The sequence below is a fragment of the Desmodus rotundus genome, chromosome 12 (assembly GCF_022682495.2).
Source record: "Desmodus rotundus isolate HL8 chromosome 12, HLdesRot8A.1, whole genome shotgun sequence".
NCBI classification, from domain to species: Eukaryota; Metazoa; Chordata; class Mammalia; order Chiroptera; family Phyllostomidae; genus Desmodus; species Desmodus rotundus.
The window spans coordinates 96,340,725-96,346,724 of record NC_071398.1 but is presented as its reverse complement, the minus strand read 5'-3'; positions in this window follow the sequence as shown (position 1 = coordinate 96,346,724).

The following is a 6,000-nucleotide window of genomic DNA, read 5'->3' as shown; positions in this document are numbered from 1 at the left end:
TTCTCTTTACCTACGCTTAGATAGGGAAAGATGGCAGATGGCAGCAACATGAGACCGTAGATGCCTCATTGGGTCTCATGCCCATTTTACAGATGAACAAACTAAGGCATGGAGTGGCTTAGTCTCTCAAGTGGTGAAACAAGGATTCCAACAGGTCATCAGTCTCCAGAGTCTGTTCCTAGCCATGATTCGAGCCCATTGCCTAGAATCGTGATGATGCTGATGGTGGCGGTGCCAGTGGTACCTTTTTCCCTTAAACACAGAGGATACGGGAGGAGTTTCAGAGATTATATTGACAGATCTACCCATTCCACACATTTAGAACTTCTTGACACTAAGAATTGGGGTGCAAAATTACAGATCTGAGACCTAAGGTTGTAAGGGCTGCGGCAGACTTGATACTGGAATCTAAGGGTCTTACCTCAAGGACATCACTCATTCTAGTGCAGCAGACTGGCTAGGTTTCAAAAGACATGCTAGCTGTGAACTAGCAAATCGAGCATGTGCAATGAATTATACCGGACAAGTGGGTGGCCAAATTTTCAATTCTTTCTTTGATCACTACCACATGGCATCTAGATACCCTTGTGTTTGCAAAAACTCCAATAAGTCATTTGAAAAATCTCTTTGGGATAGAGATGTGGAGTCCCTAATCCCTTTGCGGTAGTAGCGAGTAAACCCTCAAACGTCATAAACCTCTAGTGTAAAGCCACATTCTCGAAGGACACTTAAATTGTCCCTTTCTTGTCTTGTACACGGCTGCTTTATTTTGGCTTTTCCCTCCCTGGCAGTGCCCCGTCCTTTTCCTGAGGCTCCTGAGGGCCACCTCAGCCCTGCCGAGGAGGCAGGTTTAACCAGGAAATCACCAGGCTCCCTGTGCTGCCCCTTCGTTGCTTGAGAATTTCTGGAGAAAGTCTAGTGAAGAGCATGATTTATTGTAATTTATGGGAAAACGATTAGTTCAGGCCAGACCTTCTTGTGAAATGTGGATGTAGCCCCGACTTTCTGCATGTCTAGACATAGCTTGGCATATTACTTTTTGTCTAGTCCTCCCACCTAGATTTTATTCTTTTTAACAGAAAGACTACTGTTGGATAGAATATAAGTTATGTTTGCACTTGACATTTAACAGGCAGTCTGCAAAGCAAGAACAGTGGTGCTTTTTTTTGGTCTGAGACCAGCTGGCTGAAGCCTCCTCTTACAGATGTCTCCCGCTTGTAAGCACAGAGCTGGGCTACAGGCTCAGGATGAATGCTACAGCTTCCTTACATCCTGCACAAGGTAACTTATTTTGCGGCAAGGAAGTTGTGGGCAGGCAATTAGTAATGGTGTAATTGCTTTTTTTGTGGGTAGCTAATTATGGCTTATGAGGCTTGTCTAACAAATTATATCCATAGGCAATAATTGCCTTCAGGAAACAGTAAAATTGTGGGTCCTTGGGAAGCTATTTCCATGCTACCAATCTGGACCAAAAAAGAAGGAAGGAAGGGAGGGAGGGAGGGAGGGAGGGAGAGAGGGAGGGGGAGGGAAGAAGGAAGAAACTCATGAAGGGCTGGTCCTGGACTTATACAAGAATATTTTACAACTTAATAAGGAGACACCTTAATGAAAATGCTCTGTTGTTCAGCTATTTCATGGCTTGGGGAAAAAAGAAATATGGGTCAGGTTATGAGAATTTTATTAGCAATATCATTGTTGTATCTCTGTACCTGCTAAATTTCTTCTAAACAAATCATTTATTTATTCACAACAACAAAAAAATGCCCCGGCCAACTTGATATGCTTAGCACTATACCAAGTACAGAAACTCATCGTTGTGGTGCTTGAGAAAAAAAACTCGCACTGACCACTGTAATAAAAAATACAAAAAAAATTGTGTCATGAAAGAATTATATAATGTATGATGGGAAGCTGAAGAAGGAACCAATTTCTTCTTCCTAGTGAAAGTAAAGAAGACCCTACAGAGGAGTTTTCTTCGAGCTGAGCCTTGAATGACTATTACACATTTAATTGATGCCACATTATACACCACAGAATAGCAATACTAATGTAACTACCATCAATACAGTTAGCACAGTGTACTAGATTTATTGGGGGGATCACCTCATAAATTAGCTAAATGTCTAACTACACTGTGCTATGCATCTGAAACATATAATATTGAATATTAACTGTAAATGAAAAATTTTTTAAATTTAAAAACATTTTGAACATGCCCTTCCCTTTGTCCCCTACTCATTTAAAAGTTATAATATACCTATGCTCTCAGAGGCTGTAGCTATTATATTCTATAATCTCTTCATTTGAAGCCTTATTTTATAAAACTAGGTGTTTCATAATCATCACAAGTTTTTAAGTTGTCTATTTATTTTAGTTGTCTCATTTTCTAATAGATTCTCCAGGAAAAGCTTATAGAACCAATATTTCCTCAGTTCTTAAAAGTTGAAAACAATTTGTCTACCCCTGTCATGCTTGAATATTACTTTGGCTAGATATAAAACCTTGGCTCGTATCTTCTTTTACTTGAGTATTTTAAATATATTTTCCATTTTTGTCTGGCTTAGTGGAAAGAAGTTACTTGTCATATTATCTTTATATTTTTAGTACCTAGCACAGTAGGTACACCGTAACACACAGTAGGTGTGGATGAATGGATAAAATAACACTGGTTACATAAGAAATGTTAGATAAGAAGTCTGCCAACTGTCTCTAGTCTCTTTATCTTATGAATGCAATAGTCTAAGAATTAAAATTCATAGGCAAAATTATTTTGGACTTTCAAATGAGGGCTTTTTCTAAAAGATTCTGTGTATTGGACCTGTAACAAAATGAGATTTAACTGTAAATTGAATGAGAATTTTTTATTACTCACCTAAAAGAATTGTATTTGTATCACTTTTTAAGAGTTTAAAATAACATGAACATGATTAAGGGGATAAAAATAGTATTGATGAGAAATATAAAAATAACGTGGTACAATTTATCAATGCCTGTTATTGACCAAACAGGTTTTGGAGTGCATGTGGGTAACGTGTGTCTCACGGGTAGGATGGACAATAAACATAATAGTGGCAAGAACCTGGGGCTTTGAGCTCAAGATCAACAATAACAGCTCATTTCCATTTCTCCTGAGGGAGAAAAAAACTACCACTAAGCGCCTATGCCTGGAATAGAGTAGAGGAGGCCAAATTCACGTCAACTGCCCGACTATTGATTGATTTACAATCGTGAGTGAGATTTTTGTAAATTGAAAGGTTCAAGTTGCCTTAAGAATGGTCACAGAATTATAGAACGTTACCTCTTGAAATAGATAAGGGGAGGACATAGATTGTTCTATCCGAAAAGATCATGCATCCTGAATAAAAGTAGGGAGCTAGACTGAAGTGACCTTTAGAGATTTCTTCCTGCTTATATTTCTACAATATCGAGTCTTCCTGTTGATCACTTTTATTTTGTTATTGGTCTCCTTTTAACCTCAAACCTCAAAAACCAAAGAAGGTCAAGAGTGCATAAATCAGGTGGAAAATGAAAGGCCTTTTCTATCCATCAGCAATAAAGAGAATATATATATGAAAGTAAAAGTATTTGCTCAGCATTGGCAAGACTCCCAAGAAAACCCAAACGCTGAGATCTGTGTTTCAATTCTTAGCATCCCTCTGTTCCCTCCCAAGCAATTCCATTAACCAAAATGCTGCTCAAGGCCATGTTCAACCACACACCATGCACAGTGGCTCTGGATTCCTCGACGGCAGGGGTAGAATGGTAGAATACCCTGGACAACCTCTTCTAAGGCTTCTGGATTGAACGCCACCTGAGTTGTCCCCCAGCCATCAATCAGCGCTAAAGACCCTTGCATCCCATTTCCTCAGGATTAGAATGAACCATCTGACCAGCTTTTTGCTGGGAGGTGAGACGGGGGGTACCTTGTGGTAAATGGTGAATGGTGGTAAAGTGTCAGTTCTCCTAAGTAATATTTATGTTTAAAGTTTAACAATGTCCTTCCAAGGCTCGATCCCATGGATCATGGATTGAATGAATGACTGTAACTGACATTATGGCTCGTTACCAGGGATATTATTGTGGAAGGTTCCAGGCCCCAGCATACTCTGTGATGAAGACTACTGCAGGAAAAAAAAAAATAGATGGGTAGGGAGGTGAGTGATGGACAGATAGGCAATTCCAAAGCACTGCCAAAAACTTAATTTTAGAAACAGGATATATTCAAATCCTAAAGAAATTAATAAATGTACAGAGTAGTTGAAATTTTCAGGGATTAATTTTTGGCGCTCATAACATCTCAAGTTGATATTTTAAAATATTAGTATTTTAGCCCTGGCAGGTGTGGCTCGGTGGATTGAGTGCCGTACTGAGAACCGAAAGGTCTCTGGGTCGATTCCCAGTCAGGGCACGTGCCTGGGTTGCTGGCCTGGTCCCCAGTCGGGGGTGTGCGGGGTGTGCGAGAGGCAACCAATCAATGCATCTCTCACATTTCCATGTTTCTCTCCCTCCCTTCCCCCCCGCTCTAAAAATAAATAAATAAATAAAATCTTTTTTTAGTTGTAACTTTTTTTTTATTATTGTTCAGTTACAGTTGTCCCACATTTTTCAATCTTTAAAAAATACATATTGCTATTTTAAAAACCATGCAGTAGGCTCTTTATTAAACATTTACTTTGAATGTAATAATAAGAAGCTCTCTGTAGATCCTTTCCCAAAAGCATCAAAAACTTAGCTCTTATGATATTCCTTTTTCTTATTTTCTCTTTTTAATATACTTTATTGATTATGCTATTACAGTTGTCTCATTTTCCGCCCTTTATTCCCCTCTGCCCTGCACACCCCCTCCCACCCACATTCTCTCCCTTTCTTTCATGTCCATGGGTCGTACATATAAGTTCTTTGGCTTCTACATTTCCTATACTCTTCTGAACCTCCCCCTGTCTATTTTCTGCCTACCATTTATGCTACTTATTCTCTGTACCTTTCTCCCCTCCCTCCCCCTCCCACTCCCCTGCTGATAGCCCTCCATGTGATCTCCATTTCTGTGATTCTGTTCCTGTTTTAGTTGTTTGTTTAGTTCATTTTTGGTTTTTTATTTGTTTTTTTTTTAGGTTCGGTTGTTAATAACTGTGAATTTGTTGTCATTTTACTGTTCATATTTTTGATCTTCTTTTTCTTAGATAAATCCCTTTAACATTTCATATAATAAGGACTGGGTAATGATGAACTCCTTTAACTTGACCTTATCTGAGAAGCACTTTATCTGCCCTTCCATTCTAAATGATAGCTTTGCTGGAGAGTCATCTTGGATGTAGGTCCTTGCCTTTCATGGCTTGGAATACTTCTTGCCAGCCCCTTCTTGCCTACAAGGTTTCTTTTGAGAAATCAGCTGACAGTCTTATAGGCACTCCTTTGTAGGTAACTGTGTCCTTTTCTCTTGCTGCTTTTAAGATTCTCTCCTTATCTTGAATCTTGGCTAATGTGATTATGATGTGCCTTGGTGTGTTCCTCCTTGGGTCCAACTTCTTTGGGACTCTCTGAGCTTCCTGGACTTCCTGAAAGTCTATTTCCTTTGCCAGATTGGGGAAGTCCTCCTTCATTATGTTTTCAAATAAGTTTTTAATTTCTTGCTCTTCCTCCTCTTCTGGCACCCCTATGATTCAGATGTTGGAATGTTTAAAGATGTCCTAGAGGTTCCTAAGCCTCTCCTCATTTTTCTGAATTCTTGTTTCTTCATTCTGTTCTGGTTGACTGTTTATTTCTTCCTTCTGGTCCAAACCATTGATTTGAGTCCTGGTTTCCTTCCCGTCACTGTTGATTCCCTGTGCATTTTCCTTCATTTCATTTTCCATAGCCTTCATTTTTTCCTCTCATTTGTGACTGTATTCAACCAATTCTGTGAGCATCCTGATTACCTGTGTTTTGAACTGTGCATCTGATAGGTTGGCTATCTGTTCATCACTTAGTTGTATTTTTTCTGGAACTTTGATGTGTTCTTTC